This window comes from Tenrec ecaudatus, chromosome 1 (genome assembly GCF_050624435.1).
Source record: "Tenrec ecaudatus isolate mTenEca1 chromosome 1, mTenEca1.hap1, whole genome shotgun sequence".
NCBI lineage: Eukaryota > Metazoa > Chordata > Mammalia > Afrosoricida > Tenrecidae > Tenrec > Tenrec ecaudatus.
Genome location: NC_134530.1, coordinates 229,023,681 through 229,047,047, shown reverse-complemented (window position 1 = coordinate 229,047,047; position 23,367 = coordinate 229,023,681).

Here is a 23,367-nt window from a genome sequence, read left to right as displayed (position 1 = left end):
AAATGGCACTATATTGGTTAAGTATCTGTAGGGGGAAATGAATTTTGACCCCACTTCACATTTTATAAGATGAATTATAAGCTAAAATAGGAACTATAGAACAATAATAGCACGTGGGGGGAGGGAGCAAGAGGATAGCTTTGAAAACATTGATAAATCAGGTCTTCTTAGAATTAAGAACTTTTGTGTCATTAAGAGAACATAAGGTAAACCACAGGCTAGGTCCCAGCGGTTCTCAACCTGTGGGTTGCAGCCCCTTTGGGGGGTCGAACAACCCTTTCACGGGGGTCACCCGATTTATAACAGTAGCAAAATTACAGTGATGAAGTAGCAACAAAAATAATTTTATGGTTGGGGGGGTCACCACCACATGAGAAACTGTATGAAAGGGTCACGGCAGTAGGAAGGTTGAGAACCGCTGGGCTCGGAGAATGTACTTGCTGCCGTGCAAATGGCCCCAAACTTGTTGAGAATCTATGAGGAACGTCTGGACACCAATAAGAACAGGACACCTCACAGGCATTTCATGAATGTTGTTGTTAGGTGCCATATAGTTGGTTCCAATTCATGGAGATCGTACATCGGAATGAAGCTGCCTGACCTGCACCATCCCTAATAGTTTTCAATATCCAATCAGCATATGTAAAACTATTCAACAGCATTGCTTATTAGGGAAATGAATTGTAAAACCGAAATGAGATACTAGCTAGCGCTCCCAAGAGTGGATCACTTCAAAACACCGATGTGCACGTCCCTAAGGCTGTATAATGAAGCACGCCCAAATTTAGAAGTATTAAGCGACAATTTATTCTATTCAGGACTTTGAACAGAGCTTTTTTTTTTATGCTACACTATCTGGGGCTCAGACTGGAAGGCGGGGAGCAAGACTCACCTGGAGGCTCATTCACTGTCGTCTAGCAGCTGATCTGGCCAGCTCAGACATTAGCTGGGGCTTTCGTTCGAATGCCTCCACACAGTCTCTGCAGTTTCAGTGAACTTCCTCATTACCTGGATTCCAAGGATGAGTGTTCCCAGAAATCAAGAGCCTGGCGGAAGTTTTATTGCCTTTTATGATCTGACCTTGCAAGACACACAGCAGGATTAAAAAAAAAAAAAGGACTCATCCCCATCACACTGCAGATAGAAAGCATAGGGTTATAGATGGATAAATCGAGAGATGGGAGTGAAAGAGAGGAGACCAAGATTTTTGGACTGAGTTTAGAAAGGATTCACTTGATTTCCACTAAAATGGGGAACTGTGGGAGAAGCAGGTTCCGGTAGGCAAAGATGAGGAGTTGAGTTTTAGACATGTTAAACTTGAGCTGCCACGGGAAGAAGCCCAAGAGGCGTGGGATACGTGTGAGTGCTGGGGGTTCATAGGAGAGGTCTGAAAGACCAGGCGACTTGTGCACATGCAGGAAAGTTCAGCACTTGTTGTTGGGCGTCATCAAGTCAGTTCCAATTTGTAGTGATCAATAGAGTGAAGCCCTGCCCGGACTGCTGCCAGTGTCACAGTCACTGCTGAGTGTGAGCCCATTTGTGGTAGTTACATCATCTGTTGTCAATTTGAGTCTTAGGAGTGAATAGGGACAGTTTAGCCTGTCAATCAGGTCATAGCTTGATGACCTCATTTGGAGGCGCTAAGAAGCTCATTGGAAGTGGGACACCTGCTCACTCCCTGTGAGACATTCCTATTGACAAGACGCACAGAGCTAGGCTCGAGCCCTGGAGCTGAAGGAGCCACGTGAAGACCCCTGCGGGTGCTGAGATGCTTAACTGCCACTGGATCCACAAGAACTTCCACCCACTGGCCTGTGATCTTGCTGCCTTTGGTGTCATTGCATGTGTTTCGTGAGTCTGAAGAGGACTTTATAGATTGGTATCAGGCATATGGGTGAATATAAGACTTGTGGACTTGATCTGGACTAGGCTGGGCTGTTTTCTCAATATTCAATTGCTCTTGTATATACATCTCTTTCTTACACACATGTGAGTGTCTCTATGAATTTGTTTCTGTAGTCTGCCTGGACTAACCCACGATTGTTGCAGTCACTCTGTTAAGGGCCTTCTTCCTTTGGACTGACCCACTATTTGAACAAACATGATGGATGTTCTTCTCCAGAGACGGGACCTTTCTTATAACATGTCCAAAGTGCATGAGATGAAAGCTTGCTCTCCTCACATCTAAGGTGCATTCTGGCCATACTTTTTCATAAGTAGTTTTGTTCATTCTTCAGGAAATCTATAGTATTTTCAATATTCGTTGCCAACACCATAATTTAAATCCCTCTGTTCTTTCCCAACCTTTCTTATTTTTTTTGGCTCAGATTTAACATGCATATAAGGTGATTAAGCAGATCACGGATTGGGTCCACCACACCTTAGTCCTCAGGTAATAGCTTTGCTTTTTAACACGGTAAATAGGTCTTCTGCCAGATATATGCTCCGTGTAACGCATCATATGATTTTCTGACTGCTGTTTCCATGGGCCTTGGTTGTGGATCCAAGTAAATGAAATCTCTGAAAACTTAATTTTTTTCTCTCTATGTATCAGGATGTTGCAGTTGTTTACTTATCAGCTTGTTTACTTATGATACCAATTTGTTCCGTATGATGAAAGGATGCACCTCTGAGAATCTTGGCCCCACCAAGTTGACATGAAATCTAACAGTCACATATGGATAAACCTAAATCAATAAAGCAATTGGAAGAAGCGATGAAGTAAAAGAGCTGGAGATGATTTCAAAGGGCAACTTGAGAAGAAAAAGCACAGCATTACAATAAAGTGTGCAGAGACATGGACCTAGAAGCCAGTAGGGCAGAAGATGCGCAGTGTTTCTCAAGCTGAAAGAAGTGAAGGAAATAAAATTCAAGCCTCAAGTTGCAATTTTGGAGGTTTCTATGGACAAATTATTGAACAATACAAGAAGCATCCAGAAAGCTGGAAGGAATACACAGAATCACTGTATGAAAAATGACTGGTTGACCGTTACCACATTATGATGTAGCATATGATCGAGAACTAAGGCTACTGAAGGAAGGGGTGCAAGCTGCATTGAAGTATTGGGGAACACAAGGCTCCAGGAACTGACGAAATGCCAATTGCGATGTTCAGCGTAGAGTGGTATTTAAAGCTATGAGTCCGAATGTGATCCCTTAAGGTAAACAGGAGAGATGCCTAAGAACTGAGCCCTGGGGCCCTGCAAATTTAAGAGGGTGGGGACATGAGTGGGAGCTAGTAAGGTAACTGAGAAGCAGCCTGTAGGATGGGAAGAAAACTGGTATCAGGCCCATTACTGACGGATTCTTCTCAGGAAAAGCAGGTTTACCAAGTGGGGAAGACTGAAGATAATGGAATTCGACAGCTCAGATTCACATCTGAGACACCTAGTAAGTACTAAATGGTTTTTATACTTCCCACATGCCACCAGGTCCAGTGTAGAACCTGGAGTTGTTTGTTGAGTGATCATTGCTTGGGTCCTGTTCACACCAGGCTTGAGAATGAAGGAAATGTAAATGAGCGTAACAAAGTGCCTGGTCTCAAGGACCTTACAAGTCAGAGAGAGAGGAACAGGCATACGAGCAGATGATTCTCCGTAAGTTAATAAATTCTTTAGTGAAGTTATAAGCATACACCGAGAAAACATATGAGGGGGTAGGTAGTCAGTCAGCCTGGGTGATCTGATGTAAATATGATGATTTTTATTATTAGCCTTTTACATGCCATCTTGCCCAAGAAAATAAGGACTTTTCTGAACACCATCAATCAATCAGTGGGATGATTTGTGAGACTTGTCGTATAGGCTGTAATTCTACCTTTTTAGGAAACTGAAGTTAAGAATTACCATCCTGAATGAAATTGAGTCTATAATCACTCAGCCGCCCAAATCAACAGCGACCGCTGATCAGCCCAGCCACTTTCTACTTTACCAGCTCACTCCTCAAATGCGGCCCTGCCATCCCAGGCCGAACCAAACCTCTCACATTGAGGACAACAGGCATCAATTTTCATCAGCTTTGTTCCTTGGACACCATTGAGGGGTGAGTTTTTCTTCTTCAGACAGTGGCGCCCCAACATCCGCCCCTTGTCAACCTTAACAAGCCATACATTTCTCATTGTACACGCACAAGTCTATACATTTTCATTAGACATGAGATTTCCTTCTATCTTCTTGTGCATTTTATTTCTCCTTGCTTTCTTCTTCGTGCATTCCCGCTGGTCAGAGCAGAACATTTTAGGAATGAAATTAATAACTAGCAGTATCCTTTCACGACTTCATTGTAAACCCTTTCAGTCAAAGTCCTACAAAGGAAGATTGCAAAGGTATTTGCAATTTGGCATTTAGAATAATGGAGTCCTACCTGCAACCATCCAGGTCCCCCAGCTCTGTCTGGAGACATAATCCAGGTGAGTGCCTGGGTAATTGTGCTCTCCAACCCCAACACAGCTCTCACTGTGCTCCCTTTGATGGCTGACGTACTGACGGCCAATATATTTGGGACTGACAGGTTTTAGAAGGAAGGGGGGGGGGGAGGTTGAGCTCTCAGCTGAATCCAAGGGAAACATTTTTTTCAACTTGAAGTCATTGGGGGGTAAAAAAACAACCTTGAAAAGGAATCTTAAAAGAAAACTCAGGGTCGCTATGAATCAGAATCAACTAAGAGCACCCGGCAGCAACAGCCATCTCCCTGCTTGGAGACATGATCTCTTTCACCAGCATGCACGCACTCAGAATAAAAATGAAATGAACCCTTCCAAGAGAAAAATGTTAATGCTATATTTCTGATTATAAAAGAGAAAACACCAGCCTATTTCCTTAGATGAGTTGTCTATTTGTTCTATCAGTAGTGGTGTATAATCTATGAAGAAAAATAATTGTATCCAACTGTGTCTGTGCTTCAGACTTTAACTAAAAAGATTGAGGTTATATACAGCTTTTTACATATATTTAGCACATATATTTTTATATATGTAGCATCTATCTATGTAGCATCTATCTATGTAGTATCTATCTATCTATCTATCTATCTATCTATCTATCTATCTATCTATAATTAGAATCCGAATGACGCCAAACAGCTATCTATGTGATTGAATTCCCAGGAAGGTCAATCTTTTCCTTAGTTTAGTCAGAGATGTTTACACATCCCAAAGGACCAGTCCTGGTTATACTCACCGTTCGCAGTCATTGCTGGAATCTGGGTGTGCTGCAAGGTGAAGAAGCAGATATCCTCCCATCTCCTCTTGTCCTTCTCCTAACTTTTACCCCCACCCCCCCTTGTGACGCTCAGCTTCAGGCATGCCATGCCGACTACCCCCCACTGGTGTAGCTCTTTAGGATTCAAACTCTCATCCAGTTAAGGTGGGCTGAAAGAGGGTTTTAGCATTAGCCTCCTGCTGTTCCCAGAGCTAGCTTTCCCCTCCTAGGGGCTCTCAGTGCTGTGTTACAAGGTCAGATTCCCCCCTCTTACAGTGAAGCATCTCCCTGTGGAGGGCAGAGTGCCTCGAGCCCATCTGATGTGGAACCTCTGAATGGCAGAGACTAGGTCAGAAGTGTTGAATGTGTGCAATAGGATGGTTGTTGGGCACTGCAATGGGCTGTTGAAGCAGGTGCTGCCACCGAGCCAATGCTGACTCAGTGACACCCTGTAGGTTCCCAAGACTGTAACTGTTTGCAGGAGTCGAAAGCCCAGTCTTTCTCCCTTGGAGCTTCTGGTGGTTTCTAACTGGCGGCCATTAGATCGCAGCCCAATGCATGACCACTGCAGCCCTGGGACTCCTTGCTCAGGTACTAGTTCTTAAAAATGACGCTGAATGGAAATGGCTGGGTGGGAAGAATGGACTGTTACTTGTAGTGTGTGTGTGTGGCTGTATACATGCACATGTGCACGCGTGTATGTGAATGTATGTGTGCTTGCGTGTGTTATGGGAGAGAAGCCGGCTTTGAAGACCAGGCTCTGAAAGCATATTCAACTGAAGACCAGGACTCTTTATAATGCTTTCCTCCCAGAATCTAGAGCTGGTCAAACATAAAGTTATTAAAATTAAATTCTGGGTGATGTGGAAAGGTTTATAACCTCTAGTTCATTAGCAAATGTCAGAATCAACGTCTATGGTCTGCAATTCTTGGCCGTTTGGCCCGTTTGGGCAGAGGTCTTGTACAACAGTAAGCACACAGAGCCTTTCTAAAGGCTTGGATCATCTTAAAACAGGTCAAGTACAAACTGGACAGTCTGTACGCCAGAACCCCCCAGAGCTGTGTGCCACAATCCCGGACAATTCAGAAAGAGACAGAGATACTTTTGAGACCCACCACAAATCGATAAATCTGGCATAACCCAAATAGTTGCTCATACTGAGCCTCTGGTCTATGCTAGACCCTTAGGGAATTAAGTGCTGTGCTTCTTCCTATGTAATTTATCACCCCCTTGGGGGAAAGAACAAGGATACATTCCTAGAAATAATCAGGACAATGGACTCTGTTCAAGGCCTCTGGGTGTGACCTTTATCTGCCCTGGGCCCCACTGTGGGACCAACTGCCTTAGGACAGAAATGATTCCAATTTGTTCAGCATGGGCACCATGTACAGGTACAGCCTGGCCTTGGCATCAAGGAAGAGTTTGGCCCTCCTGGGCAGGGCATTCAGGGTGAGAGGTAAGGTCGCATCAGCAGGTGTCCCTTCTGTGCAGGCCCAGAACTAGGGTAGAAATTATTGCTGTGGGATTTCCCGTTCGCTGAGTGTTTTCTTTCTTTTTTTAAAAAAAAATCATTTTGGGGGACTCTTATACAGCTTTTATCACAATCTATCCATCCATCCATGTGTTAAGCACATTTGTGGCCTTTATCATTTTAAAAAACAACGAGTGTTTTCAACCCAGGCATGTACACACAGACATGTCCTAGGAGAGGATGGTGGGTCCTGGGCGACGAGGGCTGGGTGCCTTGTGTTGGAAAAAAAATCACATGAAAAGGGAAATCAGTCTAGTCTTAGGACAGGATGGAAATGGGCCTACTGGGAAGGGGAGGGCACTATTGTTGGGTCGGAAGTGGGTGCCTGTCTCCTGGGAGAGCTAGGTCGATCTTTCTTTCAGCAAGTGAAGTCCTCTAGTTTTCCATGGGGCTACGAGAAAAAGATTGCTTTTAATTATGTTAATTACAGCAACAGAGCTCTTCTCTCCTCAGGAGAGCTTTTTATCTTCAAAGGGGCTCCAGAAGGGGACATTAATAGTCAACATGAAAGTCTCTGAGGTTTGAGAACTGAAGGTGGAGGGGCCACTGTCCTGTGGGCTGGGGGCCTGCCAGCAGAAGCCAGCGGCCCAGGGTTTATTCTTCAGCACGGGAGGCGGATCAGGCAGGGCTTTAGCTCCAAACACTGAGCTGCACCTCACTGAGGTGAGAGAGGAAGGGGTGCCAGCCTCCATTCAGCTGCTGCAGCTCTGGCTCCCTCTGTGAAGTTTGCCAGACCGAGTACAGGACACCCAGCTGAGTATGAATTTCTGATAATCACATATACACTAAAAAAAAAAAAGTGAGTCACTGTTTATCCGAGATTCCAATTTAACGGGGTGGCTTGTGGTTTTGTCGGCCCATTTTGGCAACCCAAGCTTCTCTAACTCCCCCAGTGCATCGGCTAGTGCAGCCCCAGGTGCCGAGGTGCCGTGCACACCCCCTCAGACACCCACCAGGGAGGTCAGCAAGTGGGAGCACGCTCCCCTGGGGCACCCGGAACAAATACTGTCCAGACCTGCCCAGGCCCAGCCTGCTTCCCACCTTCATCTGGGAATGTGAGCCACTGCTCAGTGAGCTAGCTAGCGCTCTCTCTCTTCTCTCTCTCTCTCTCTCTCTCTCTCTCTCTCTCTCTCTCTCTCTCTCTCTCTCTCTCTGCAGTCCAGGGGCTGGGCCACTAACCAGACATTCCCGGCTCCAGCCTCTTTTGCCCTGGAGTTTTGGGATAAAGTTCTCAGGAATGGAATCTTTAAGATGGGTCAACTTTCCCCTCTCATTCTTATAACTCGACATCCTTTTAGTTGTCCCTCACCCCGACACCCACCCTTAGCCTAAAGGAGAAACCCTGTGTGCTCTCCAGTCTCGTCGTCTCCCCAAACTGCTGGAGTGGAAATTCCTCCCTGACAGAAAGCAGAGACTAATGGTCACTGAACTGAGATTAGCTTCCTGCCCAGACAGTGGAATCTGGGCTGCCAGGACGGGCCTGGGCCTGAACTGGAGATGCCGCCAGTTTCCTGGGCTGGGTGGGGATAGGAAGACAAGCTGGTACTTGCCAGAGCACCGAATAGGAACTGGGAGGTGGTAAGGCCTGCTCTGAACCAGAGTGAAACTCCGGGGCCTCCAGAGAGGGCTGCGTTTAGAGAGGTTCCCAGGCCCTTAAAACTCCCTATCCAGTCCCTAGGCGCTCAGCCAGGGTCAAGGGCAGCGTGCTGCTCTCTTCACACCTGCAGGACGGACAGATGGTCACCCATATGCACGTCCCGGGCTGTGACTTCAGGTCTGTGGGCAAGATTAACATTCCAAAGCGCAAGTCCCTGGGCAACCTTCATGATCTAATGGGAAGGGCATGGAGTTGGGCGGATCAGGCCGTGCTAACTTCCTACTCACGCTAACCAGCTGTGTGACGGACTGTGGAGAAGACTCTCTCAAAAATGAAACGCTAGTAATATTTGTCAGAATCATGCCCTGATACACCTGAAAATAAAATCACCGAAGGAGAGCAGGAATGTCCAGGATGAATTTGGCTGTCTGGGTCTCAATCCCAGGCTGGGGATTCCTGGACTCACGGCCATGGCTGTACCTTCAAAGAGCCAGAATTTGGGGTTCTGGATAATTCCAAGAAAGCTGACATTGGTATACGACTCTTAGGATTGTGTTGGAGGACGCCAACAAAAGCAACAACAACTACAATCCGTCCCCTGTGAATATGTCACTCACTCCCTGCCATTGAGTGAACAGAGACGCATAGCAACCCGCCGGGACAGGGTGAACTGCCCTGTGGCTTTCTGAAGCTCTGTGGAAGTAGACAGCCAAATCTATCTCCCTTGGAGAAGCTGGTGTGTTTGAATTGCGGGCCTTGTGGTTGGTAGCCCAACGCCACTAGGCCACCAGAGCACCTTCTGTGAGAAGCAGTGGTTGGTAATCACTCTAATTAGCCCCTCCCCTCCTTATCCCTTCATAATGAGTGAAAAGTGTATGAGTAACTGAATACCACGGGAGACATTTGGCTCACGGACCTCAACTGCCAGTGAGCCTGCTGGAAGATGGAGGTCTTTATTAGGGTTTACTGACTGGCCATTTGTCTGACTAGGAGATGGAAGGGAAGAAGGAAGGAAGAGAGGGACACAGGAAGAGAGGCAGGAAGTAGGGCAAGAACGGAAGAAGAAAGATTTTATTTCAACTGAACATACTTTAGTAGAAATCTTGATGCATATTTCAGAAGCCTCCGGCACTACTATTATATTTGCTCAAATTCCCCTTCACGGACTCTACTGTTTTCCCAGCTCCCTCTGTGTCTATAGACACAGCAACCCATGATGAGCCCTGCCAATAATGTTTCCCAAATGGTGAACTGGAACAGAAAGAACTTTGAAACCACCTGGTTGCCCCCAAGGGGAATTAATTGCTAGGCACCTGGCCAGCTCAGTCCTGAAAGGGCAGTGGGCTGTCCTTCTTCAGAAGGCCTAGGAGACGCTGCTACCAGCCCTGCGATATGCAGATGTCACTTTGCTGGGGAGGGACAGGTGGTATGTGGACCACCTCGTCTCTGATTCCTGGGCCAGAACACACTGGGGTGTGGGGGAGTAGAGGAGGGGGTGGCAATCCTAAATAATGGGAACAGAAGTTTCCCAGGGGATTTAAAACTAATTAAGAGCCACACACACAGGGTGTTGGTAGCACGCGGGTCAGCCTAGGAGAGGGGAGGGCGCGTGAGTTGGATGGTGAGCTGCTTCCACTCTTACTCCATGACTCTTGTGAGTTCTTTGGTCCACTTTGACGGTCCAGAGATGTGGACTTGAACTGCTGCTTGGCTGCTCACGCGACCTCCGTGAGCTCCACTTGCCCCCGTGTAAACTAGGAATATGGTTCGCCCCTGCATGGACATTTGAGCAGGTGCGCGCGGAATACCTACTGTGGGTGTGGCCTGTGCCGAGCACAGACGGTGTTGACAGGGCAGAGCCCCCCCACCAACCCAGCGCGCCTGTAGAATGTTTTCTATGGCTCATGTAATTAAGGTGTTGTGTTAATTTGTTGCAAGCATATGAAAATTGGTAGATTTTGTATCTGGAATGTCCTAGTGGCAAAACTGGGTCGTATTCTTGCATAGGGTCTAGTCGCTGTTCTTTTTACATATAAAGCAAGCTTTTCAAGTAGATACCAAAATACCAAACCCACAGTCATGAAGTGGATTCTGACTCATAGGGAGCCTCCAGAGCAGCAGTTCTCAACCTGAGGGTCGAGACCCCTTTGGGGGTTGAAGGACCCTTTCACAGGGGTCGCCTGATTCATAACCAGAGCAAAATTAGTTATAAAGTAGCAATGAAAATAATTTTATGGTTGAGGGTCACCACAACATGAGGAATTGCATTAAAGGGTCACGGCATGAGGAAGGTTGAGAACCACGGCTCTATAGGGCTTTGAGGCTGTAAGATGTTACAGAAACAGACAGCTTCTGCCTCCTCCCTTGTGGCTATCGGCCCAGTGCTTACCAGACAGCATCACCAGCAGCCACAGGCCTCGTCATTGCCGGACTTGCTTATCTTGCTCATGCTCAGTCTTAAATCATAGACCAGGGGGTAGGGCTTCCAGAAGAGCATGGAAAAATGGAATGAAAAGAGAATTGGCTTTTTCCATCAACATTTCAATATATGTATTATAACTATCATAACATATATGTATAGCTATGCCTAAAACCTTTCAGTGTTGCTAATTCATCCCCCACAAACACAACGCTCCAGCAAGCAGCAGTCTCCTCACTTCCATGTGGCACCTCTGCATATTGGCAGTGCTAGTCTCTTTGCTTGGGGTTTTTGTTTTCGATAGGCCTTTCACTCACTCAGTCACTGCTACCAAGTGGGTGCCGGCTCATCGCGATCCTATAGGACCGGGCAGAACTGCCCCTGTGTGTTTCCAAGACTGTAACTCTTTGTGGGAGTAGAGAGCAATCCTTTCTCTTTGTGATGACCTTCCACATGGAAACACCCAGATGGTGACCTGCTTTGAAGACCCTCTGCTTGGAAGAGATGCAGATGATGCACTTGAAACCAAAGGGTCCACCAATCGTGTTTCAGTGACGGTTTTCTTTGACCTCCCCTGTCCTTTAAGCTGTGTAACTCAGCAAACCCCTGAAGACCATTATGACCGCAGATGAATGGTCTCCCTCACTGGGATGTTAATTTAAAAAATGTAAACATGAAAATTGTTGATAATTAAAACAAAAAACCAAAAACACCCAAAGGGCCTTCCCTTGTTTTACATCTCATGTTTAGAGCCTTTCAACTGATGACAATTGTGAAAAGTCTCAATTTTCCCAATTAATGGGCTCGAAAAATATGAACATGAAATGACAGAATGCATACAAATTAAATCAGACCATGCATACGGAGCTCTGGTGGTGTAGTGGGTTTTATGTTGGGTTTCTTACCACAAGGTGGGTGGTTCAAACCTAACAGCCTCTCACAGATGAAAGATGAGGGTTTTCTGTTCCTGTAAAGGTTAAGAACCTTGGATGGCAGTGGGCTTGGGTTATTTGTTTGAAGAATATGTGACATAGTGTTATTTGATACTTAATCTCACTCACTGCCATCGACTCAATTCCAAGTCACAGCAACAGTAGAAGGCAAGGGAGAACTGCCTTTGTGGATTTCTGAGACTCAACTCTTTATAGGAGTAGAAAGCCTCATCGTTCTCCTGAGGAGCAACTAGTAGTTTTGAACTGCTGACCTTGTGGTTGGCAGCTTGTAATGTCTTAGTGTTCTCTATTTTACTTCTATTGGATTCTAATACCCATTGCAATGACTACACAGAAACTCACATTCAAAATTCATGATTAAAAGGAAATTAAATTGTAATGCCAGTGAGAAATGCTCAGGGTAGTTTTCCCAGGACTTCTATAGTTAAGGCCTGCTGATAAATGCTTAAAGGGGCATACCACTCTGCTGGAAGCTTCATTCCAAAAGGCATCCAGCTCAAGCTCCTTGGGTCAGCAAACCAGCTCCCTGAATTAAGTGCCCTGAGGCACCTCACTCTAGTAAATTCCAGCCATAAGGTACTCAGCTACACTTCCTGAATAAAGTACCCAGAGGCACCCCACTCCATTAAAACTCAGCCCCAAAGCACCCAGCTCCGTGGAGCAGCAAGTCCAACTTCCCCAATTAAGTGCTCAGAGGCATCCTACTCTGCAAGCCAGCCTCCTCTTAAATTGCTCTGTGGTTTGGAAAGTCCGTCACTCTGTTTCATGCTCTGGCTCCTGTCTCTGCTGCTGCTCCTCAGATGGTATAGTTGTCATCTGGATCCAGGCGGTTCACTGCACAGGGATCTCAGGTCCAGAGGACACACTCCACGCCACTGCTTCTCATTTTAAATACAGAAGAATGACACTCCAGGGACTTCTGGTCGCAATGACTCACAGGTGAATCCTATCAGTATCTTCCCCCACCTTCTTACCAGACCTATGCAGGGAAAGGCCAGCTAGTGCAAGTTAGAAATTCTAGCTAGAAAAACCACATTAAATAATTTACTTCCCTGCAGAGCCCAACACATAACCCACTACGCCACCAGGGCCTGTTGTTACTAAGATTCCAATGGAGGCACCATCCTCAAGGATGGTAGATCAGCAGGTACAAAGCATGCTCAGGGAAGAGGAGTCTAGCATGGCCGAAGAGTACAGCAAAGCAGGAGCAGTAGGAAGGCATGCACTTGGAAAAGGAGACTGGGGCCAGAAAAAGGCCTTCCAACCGGTCTCCATCTGTGGCTCTTTTCTGTCTTAAGCACAGCAGCCAGAGTGACCTTATACAGCAGGTCACCTGATGTCACTCCTCGGCTCAAATGCCTTTGTGGTGTCCCTTCTCCCAACGGGAGAACTTTTACGTTTTTCCCTTGTAGCCCTCACAGCTCCCTACTCTCTCCTTGTTCACATCTCCCTTGGCTCCTACCACATCGACCTCCTTTAACTTCCAAACATTCTCCTGTCTCTGAGTCTTTCCCCTTGGAAACTGCTCTGGCAGATCTCACCTCTAATTATACGCACAGGGCCCTCCTTCTCCATCACTTTTCAAGTTCTCTATTCAAATGTCATCCTTTCCCAGGCTAACTTGCTGCCATCTAGTTGATGCCGACCCATAACCATCCTACAGGACAGGGTAGAACTGCCCCTGTGGGTCTCCAAGACAGTAACTCTTTCCCGGTGCAGGAAATCTCATCGTTCTCCTGAGTGACTGGTAGTTAGCCCATTAAAAACTTCACTCCATCCTATCACCTTTCCAGGAGTCCTGGTGGCCTAGTGATTACCCATTGGGCTGCTAACCTCAAGGTCAGCAGTTGGAAACCACCGGCTGCTCTGCAGAAGAAAGGCCAGAGTTTCTATTCCTGGAAAAAGTTGTGTGTCCTGTAGGTCACTCTGAGCCAGAATTGAAAGGATGGTAATGAGCTTGGGTTGTTCGATCCCGTTTATTGCCCGCTAGCAAGTTGGCACCATGCAAGCCAAAATATTTCTGTTTCTCATGCACTGCTGGGCCCTCAGCACCTACAAAGGGTCTGGCAGATAGTGGACACGATGAATCTTTGTTGAATGAGTGAATAAAGTCTTCTTCACTCCATGCTCATCAAGAAACCATTGAATGTAGCTTGAGGTGGAGAGTGACTGACTCAGAGCTCCTAGGTGGCTGTCAGATTGGAACAGGGCTGGAAGCTGTTAGGAGGTGGTCACAAGAGTGGGAGGGGGCATCATTGAAAATTTAAGCAGAGGGCTATGAGAATGAGACGATAGGAGGTAGAAAGTTTCATGGGGACAAGGGAGTCTCCCCAACTCATGGCAAGTTCAAGCACATTTGAAAGAAATGCTGTCAGGGCCTGCACCATCTCCACGACCAGTTGCACATTGGACCATTGTGACCCACAGGGTTTTTATTGGCCGGTTTTCAGAAGGAGATGGCAAGGACTTTCTTCCGAATACAGTTTCCTCAGAAATCACCACTGAGAATAGCAACATGCAAGTTTCTGCTGACTGACAGATGGGTGGCGGCACATGAAGGACCTTGGCTGAGAGTCCACCTTCTGCGCTTGGAGCTCTGGTGGCCTAGTGGTTACATGCTGGGCTGCGATCTGCAGAGTCTGAGGCTCAAAGCCATCTGCAGCCGTCCCTCCCTCGGGAGAAAGATGGAGCCTTCTGCTCTCATAACAGTTACAGTCTGGGAAATTCACAGGGGTCAGCTCTACCCTGCCCGATAGAGTCCCTAGGGGCCAGCATCAACTCGATGGCAGCGGGTTTTGTTTTTGTTTTTCTGCCCTTTTGGTAGCCACATCTCCTCAAGGGAATTACCCACTAGGATCTGACCTCCACAAGGGCTTTTCTCCCTAATCCAGTGGTTCTCAACCTTCCTGAGGCCACGACGCTTTTATATAGTTCCTCATGTTGTCGTGACCCCCCAACCATAAAATTATTTCGTCACTACTTTATCACTGTAATTTTGCTACTGTTAGGAATCGAGCAACTCCTGTGAAAGGGTCGTTTGACCCCCAAAGGGGTCACGACCCACAGGCTGAGAACTGCTGCCCTAATCCAATCAACAGAAATGAGACCTTTCATTCTCTTCCTGGTCCAAGGATAAGTATATAATAAATCACCACTGAATTCTACAGCGTTTTAACACATGCTTACCAGGTGGCCAGCCCTGTGTCAGATTCTTGGCTAAAGATGGGTAGGGGTATGATAGAGGAGCGGCCAGTGTTTGCTGAGGTTGATGCTGGCGACCTTCTTCCGAAAGGCCAGAGCCTTAAAAGCGCCCATGAACTGGTCCACTCTGCTCCCCAGGGATGCTGTGAGTCAGAGTTGACTGGGTGGTCACAATAACATACGTGTTTTATTTCTTTTAACCCCCTTGTCACTCCTTTGGCAATAGGCATTGCCCTCCCTCATTTATGAGCTGAGTAAATGGATTGAATTTTGACTCATTCCAAAGCACAGGTTGTTTTTCCAACTTCACCAACACTGCCTCTAAAATATAGCCAGAGATCTCAGGCTTGCTACAGCTGGAAGGAAAAGGCAGATTTTGTTCAGCTCCATCCAGTGAGGAGGTCCAGGCTTTGAAAACAATCGAGACAAACTTGCCTGTTAGTGAGAGCCAGAGAAAGCTCTGACACCCAGCTCCCCTGGCTCCCCACTGCTCTTTCTTTAAAAAAAAAAAAAAGAAGAAAGAAAGAAAGATATGATACTATTTTTGTTAAATTGTATGAATATTTGCTTTGAAAACCTAAGTGTTGAAAATTTTATAACTAAAGCAATAACCTTTGTACTTTTCCTTCACTCGTTTTTGCTGAAATAATATTTTGTGTCCTAATATTTTTGTTGAAATTGTTCCTCCATTCTTAGCTCCCCTCCCATGCCTTTTGTCCTCTTTTAACCTTGGAAGCAGCTCTCATGGTGTAGCGGTTACACATTGGGCTGCCAACCAAAAGGTTTGCAGTTCAAAACCACTAGCTCCTTCGTAAGAGAAAGATGAGGCTTTGTACTCCTGCAGAGAGTTATAGAAAACCCACAGTAACAGTTCTACCCTGTCCTATAGCATCACTGTAAGTTGGAACTAACTTTCTGGCAATGAGCTTTGAGGGTTTTTTTCCTTAACCTTGTAAGTTAACTCTCTCTTTTTTTTAAGCCCTTCACTGTCATATTTCTGGAATGGTCTATGAGGGAAAGGAGATATATGATTATGGCCAATCAGGGATAACTAACGGAAGTCTAGTTTCTTATTAGAGTCCCGGGGTGACTGCTAACTGGAAGGTTGCTGGTTCCAGTCCACCTAGAAGCATCTGGAAAGCAAAGCCTGGTGACCTTTCTGAAAACTCAGGCATAGACAACCCTATAGAGCACACTTTCCCTGGCACACATGAGTTGGTCGCCATGCAGCCAACTCAACATCATCTGGTAACTAACTGGTCCTTTCGTCCCCCACTGCTCTTGCCCAGATAACTCATTTACTTGGAAGTCAACAAATTGCCCAGAGCTCATTTAACTCCCACTCAGCCTACCGTGGGCTAGGGACTGAGCTACTAATCACAAGTTTTTCAGTTGGAAATCCCCTGCCGCTCCATGGGAGAAAGATGAGACTGTCCGCCCTTATAAAGAGTTGCAGACGTGGACACCCACGGAGCCTATGAGATCACTATGAGCTGCCGTCCGACTCCATGGCAGTGAGTTTGAGTTGAGTGAGTGAGGTTGCTACTGGGTCAGGAGTTTCTGGGCTGCAAGGTGTCCTGTCTGCCCCACCTTCCTGTTCTGTTGAACTTGACTGAGGCCTCAGAGAATGATTGACTCGATGAAACCATGAGCAGAAGACGGCGCTGTGGGTTCCTCACTTCCATAGAACACTTTACCAATTTCGGAAAGTCTCTCCTCAAAGCAGCATAGAATGGTTGGGTTGGTTGATATTGACCATGATGTTAAATTCTGGACACTGCTCTATCGCAATAGGCATCAGGTTTCAGATCAGAACATTGAACCCAAATATTCATGGTGATTATAGCTTGGGGTTTGGATCTTTGGTCTGCAGAACTTCCAGTGCCAGAAGGAGAGGCAAAGAAGCCACTCAGATTTGCAGGAAAGAGAAGGGAGAATGAAGGGATGGCCTCAGGGGGAGCTCGCTCCCAAGTGATTAACTGAGCCCTGCGCTTCCTCCCCTCCTCCCACAAGTTCTAATTCTGTAATAAAGAAACCTGTTTCAGGGAGAACACCAATCAGCCCTCAGCCTGACTCAGCATTAACCCTGCACCAGAACCACTGCCTTCAAGTTGATTTTGGCTCATAGTGACCTGAACAGCGTTTCTGAGACGGTCGGTCTTTACAGGAGCAGACAGTCTCATTTATATTTTCTGAGATCTTGGGTTTATATATTTTTGGGTATATATATTTACATCACAAAGAAATAAACAGCTAGTTAGTTCACAGAGCAGTACAGTGGGCTCACTTCAACTCACTTGTGTGGGACTGTTAATATACTGGCAGTCCTTCAACTCACGAGGGCTGCTGGGTGCAAGTCAAGGAAGCAGACAGCTGAGTCTTCTGTAGAGCAATACAGGAAGTCTGGCCAAAGACAGTAAATAGCAGGGTGGGTCACCAACAGCCAGATGACAGGGTCCAACAGACCCCAGCTCAAGTGATGGATACATCAGCAGTTTGGTAAAGCAGGTCTCCAAGGAACTTCAAACTATAGTGACACGGTCCATGGGTTTGGTGTCCCACAGGCAGTGTAGCTCACAGGTTGAGGCAGAGAACTAGCTAAGGCAACTGCACACTGGTCTGATAATCATAGAGCAAGAGACAGAAAGGTGAGGCTCACAGAGCAACTTATCTCTCTGCCCTTCAATTCAACTGCAACCTTGTTAAATCCCACATGTGTTCATTGGCCAGGTTGGCATAATAAATCTACCTATCACAGTATCAAAAATGGATAACCTAGAATTTTGAGAGGTAATTCTCCTAGCTTTCCAAACCAGTCTATTTTATTGCCTGAATTGGATGCCCATCACCTCAATGACTCCAGGCCTTGGAGTCCTTTGGGGAGTTCAAGGCAGGTGGCCTGGGGAAGCAAAGAGTACAGTAGAAGGCAACATTATGAGAGCAACAACCAATGTGTGTTTCCCATTGGATTTGTGATGCTCCTCTGTAACCTCAGTACCTTGAAATACTTGAATGGGGCCAGAAACAACTTAAGCCTGAGAAAGGCAACAGGAATGGCCAAAGGTAGACAAGCGGTAGCCCTGAGTGCCTTCCAAAGTTCTAGCGCCTTAAGGTCCTTAGAGATAGCACCGGACTGGATTGTTTTGCTTGATGTCCTACCCCTTCTTTACCAGTCACACTGATGCCTGGTTTAGGATCAGTGACTTAGTATCACAGCCCTCCATTGTACTGAGCCTTCGGGAAAGTTTCCAGTGGCCATGCCTTTGCTCTGTCCAGACGAGAAGGGGATTGGGGCCATATAACTTTATTGTCACATAGGAGAGTGACATGGAAAAATGGAATGAAACATCAGGAATTTTTCTCACACTCTTTTGAAGCCCCCACCCCCCACCCCCATGTTGGGTGTTGTTGAGATTGAATCCTCTGGGTGTTGAAGGAGTCTCCTCCCCACCAAGCGAGAGCTGCCTGGGAGCAGGAGAGGGGAATTCCCTGCATCGCTGTGCCTGTGAATCAGAGCCCCTGAATTGGACAGGACACCTCACAACCTGAAACTTGGACTCATTGGTGAGTCAGCAGTGCCCTTCCTTAGCAGGGAGAGAGGACAGAATGGAGGGAACATGGCAGACCCAAGTCACGATTCTCTGAGAATAAATAAAGAAGAATTGACTTCTCCATAGCCCTCAGAAGGTCGGCTCATGTTATCTGCTGATCAAGCTGAGGAAGTGTGTCTAGAGTGGAGAAGAATTCAGGCTTGCTATTCTCCAGGTCTCTTCACTTGAAGAGCCAGAAGTGCCTGCCAATCTCCACCTTAAATTAATTGTTGTTGTTGGTAGGTGCATGGGATTTGTTCAGAGTCACGGTGACCCTGTGCACAACAGAAAAACCACTGCCTGGTCTTGTGCCAGCCTCACAATGGTCCCTGGGCTCCTATTACTCTTGCTTTCTCCACGTTAATGCCATCTGTAGTAGCGTGACTTGAGAGTGGGGACTTTGTTTTGTTCACAATAAGGGTTATTTTAAAATTAAAAAAAAAATTAGTGGCTAGTGTTTCCCCCCCGCCCCCATTCCCACACACTCTTCAGAATGGTACGAAGTAGGGTCTCTTGGGCTAGGAGTTTAAATGCCCAGTTACTGGAGGATGGGAAAAGGGCAGGCTGTCTTGGGAGGGGCTGGCTAGGGGGAAGAGTTGTTGTTGACGACCTGACAGAATTATCACAACATGTTGTCGGCTGCAGGACTGCACTGTTGCATGCCAGCTCAACCTCAGTCATACTGAGAACAGGGCTGAGTGGCTGAATGTAAGCTTGCAGCCTCAGCCCGTGCTGCCAAAACTGGAGGACCTCTTTGCTGCTGTCCTCACTTCTGCCTGTGTCCCTCCCATGAATTCTTCTGGCTTGCCAGGAGGCTCCTGTGTTTAGCATGTTCACTGCGTACTACTTGCCTTCAACCTGCCCACCTAGCCCTACCTGTCCCCTGTCTTTATTGTCTAGGAACACATTTTCTGCATTGTGGAAGGCATGGAAAAAGCTCGTTCCAAGTGGAAAGAGCCCTGGGCTTATGTTCTAGACAGGGATTGGTGACTAATTTGCTAGGTGACCTTGGGGCAATCACTTGACCTCTCTAGGTCTTAGTTTTCTCATGGATACTAAGGGGAATTTTTACTAGATGTTGCAAACTCAGATGTCTACGAGGTCAGGGACTTACTGTAACCAGTGGGGTGGGAGTTGCAGTGACTTCCTCCAAGCAGTCAGCTGTCGCCACATGGGACTGCTGGCCCCAGCTGCCAGAACATTCAAGTCTTCAAGAGGTGCTGAGAATTTGGGTGATTAATTGAAATCTTTTGGTATGTAAAATAATATCTGGGCCTATCAAGTATACATCTCTAAACCAGCTTTCTTCTTTCGATGTGAGTCATGAAGCTAGAGGCTCTAGAAGGGTCCTCTAGGTTGGGTTGATTCTGAAATACATGTGTCTTCTAAAGAATTTATTTCACTTTAAGAACTACCTTTAGCCATGGGAATCTCAGCTTACACGAGAGCCTGTGTGTGGACCCATACTTGTGTTCCAGTAGGCTTTGCCCCCCCCCCTTAAATGACACTGCTCACACACACTTTCAACAGCCTGCTTGCTTAGTAGCAGGAGCCCAGCCCTAGGCCAGATGGCAAGTGCTGCCTGTCCAATGAGCTCATCAGCAGTAAACAGCAGGCTTTGCTGACCAGACAGCTCTTCCCTTACACGAAGGGAAGAGGGGCCACAGGGCAGTAGTAGACACAGAGCTGACTGAGTCAGGCTTTGGGGCCTAGGTGCCTGATTAGGCCTGAGCTGGCAATGACTCAAAGGTGGGCTGCATCTAGGAAGTTCACATTGTTACCAATCTGACTCCTCCATCGTCTCAGTCATTACTTCAATACCGAAAGCTGAGAGTCCTACTCATGTCTCAGCTCACCAGTGACACCTCAGTGGGTGCAAGGTTGACCTACCTCCTATAAGCATGTGTTTTCTATGGCAAGGGGGTTCACTGCGTTGGGAAAAGCTAGGGAACGCTCATCAAGCAGCCATAGGCCAGGAATTTAAGGTAATAACAAGAGATGCCATCTTACTCTCTGGGCGCACTGTCTACGTTATATTTCTCATCTTGACACCAATAAGAGTTGGGTGGCCTTATTGAGGACTTTTACCCCCCACCCCAGCTGTCTACATGTTGCCCGAATATCAGAAACAATATGCCATTGGTATTTCAAATACCATCAGGGTCAGCCATGGTGGGCAGGTTTCAATGGAGCTTCCAGACTAAGGCAGAATAGGAAACGAGACCTGGCCATGCATTTCTGAAAACTAGCTAACGAAAACTCACAGGATCTGGTCTGATAGCCTGTTGGTCGATGAGCCCCCTGAGTTGGGAAGGCATGACATCATGGCCACAATAAGGGACTCAAACATGCCATACATCATACAATGTGCAGGTCCAGGTAATGTTCTTCTGTTCCACATAAGGTTGCCATGAGTCAGAGCAACCTCGACAACAATTAATAAAAGCCATGCTCTCTTTTATTATACTATACCCGCTGCCAGTACAGCCAGAGTGCTTCTGAGAGGCAAGGAAGTGGAGACTTTGTCTCACATACTTCAGACATGTTGTCAGTAGAGACCAGTCCCTGGAGAAAGACGCCATGCTTGCTAAAGTGGAGGGGCAGCCCACAAGAGGAAGGCCCTTGACAAGATGGATCAGAACTATGGCTGAAACAATGGGCTCAAACAGAACAGTGGTGAGGAGGTCCCGGGACCAGGCAGTGCTTCTGTTGTGCACAGGTGGCTGTGAGCTGGAACTTTCTCCCTGGCACCTAACAACATACACACTGCCATACAGTGGATTCTGACTCATAGTGATCCCGTGGGGAAAAGTAGACCTTTTCCGTTAGGGATTCCCAGATGGGAGCAGATAGCTCCATCTTTCTCAGAGAGGCTGGTGGGTTTGAACTGAAAACTTTTTAGCGAATAGCTCAACAACGAACCCATTGCACTACCCAAACCCACTGCCGTCGAGTAGGTTCTGACTCACAGCGACTCAAAATAAGTTTTCCGGACTGTAAATCTATGGGAGCTGATAGCCTCCATTTTTCTCCCTGAGAGTGCCTGGTAGGTTTGAACCACTGACCTTGCTTAGCAATGTAAGCCTCACCCAAGAGCCAAGGCATTAAGTAGATGAGGAAAATGAAATCTAGACGTTTAAGAACATACCCACATGAGTACGAGGCAGAATTCCTGCCCTGGAAGCCTAGCCACATCTTCCAGACTGGACCAATGATCCCTAGTCCTTGTCCCAAAGATCCCTAGTCCTTGTCCCAAATTCCATCCCATTGACAGGTAGTAAGGTTCGCCTAAAGATCTCAGAACCCATATTTGTTCATAACTGTCTCCATACCGCAGGGTAATCATGGGGCGTGAAGAGGCGCTCACTCCCTAGCGCTCACTTCCCAGACGCCCCCAGTGCCCACCACCACCAGTCCTGAGGTTTAAGGGCTAGAGGGAAGTTCGGGACGTCACTCCGCGCTGGTTGGAGGTGCTAGACTGCTAGAGCACGGAGGGGAAGGGGCGGGGCGGGGCCTCCCAGGGACGCAGAAGTATCGTATTCCCCGACCCCGCCAATCCCGGCTGCCGGAGGGCGTGGCCACACCTGGGAGGCGGGGCCGGACGGCGGCTGGGCTGCGGCGTCCCGGGGCGGAGGCGCTGACGTGAGTGTAGCGCACCTGGGTTAGGCAGGTAAGGGCTGGTGCGGGGCTGGGAGTGGATCCCGCAGTTCCTGCCTGCCCGGAGCGGGCGCCCCTTGCTCAGGCCTTCGAAGAGCGTCGTGGAGTCGGGTGGTCCTAGCTGGGACCTGATTTGGAGGGCCATCTACTTTTGCCAGCTGGATTGAGTAGAGGTGAGGACGTCAACTTCTAGAGACTCGCTGGAGGGACGGGGAACACGCCTGCAGGTGGAGAAGGATCCGCGCCAGGGTTTGTGCAGGTAGAAGAGCTTGTTTGGGGACTCCTGTTTGTGTGGGCTTGTTTGAGAACCCCGCTGGAGTTAAGTGCCTCTCACCCTGGTACAGGTAGCTTTTTTTTGAGGGGGGGGGGCGGTCATCGCCCTGGAGCGTTCGGCCCCTTCTGGCCCCACTCCCTTTCCTGCCCCGCCTGTAACAAGTGTGCTGCTTGCGGCTGGCCCTCAGGTCACCCACCCTATAATGAGGTGTAGCTAAAGCTCCCACTCCACCCCCTCGCCTTCTGGCTCACCTGCTTGCTTGCCCCCGTGCCCCGGAGAGGGTACTTCCCAGTCCCGCGGCCCATGTGGGCTTTGGGAGAAACAGGGAGCGGGGGCGAGCGGATCTTTGGTCTGTTTTTTTGTTGCTTTTTTTCCCTCGAGTTGGTTTGATACAAGTCAGACCCCTCGCCCAGGGCCCGGGAAACACCCAGGCATTTCTAGGTAGCCCAGCTCCAGGAGGCTGGTGCTGGGCGTGGTCGCTGTGAGGGTGAGGCCCTCTTTGCCTGTCTGGAAGGTCGGCGTGGAGAAAGTCTGCTGGGTCTGACTGGGAAAGAGGCCTGGGGTGTCGCTCTTTACAGCAGTCTGCTCTGAGGTGCCACCCCGCGCCCCCGCAGTCCCAACCCTGGTCTCTTAGAGGGGGTTAGGATCAGCAGCCAGGGAAGGGAGAGGGAGGAGGGGCTTGAGTAGGGACTGATGAAGGCGGGCGCTGACCCAGAAGTGGCGTTTGGGGTTCCATGTAGTGCCTAGACAGCAGCATGGGGAACCCCACAGGTTCTCTCTATTTCCCACCTTCAGCCCAGCAGAGAGGAAGACCGTGGGGATATGGGCAGAGACCTAGAATTTACGCAAAGGACTCATTGGAGCCAAGGGTTCGGAGGGGCTGCATTCAGCGCCCTTCAAGAGGAAAGGGGAGAAACTGGGCAGCTGTGAAGAACTGTCTGACAAG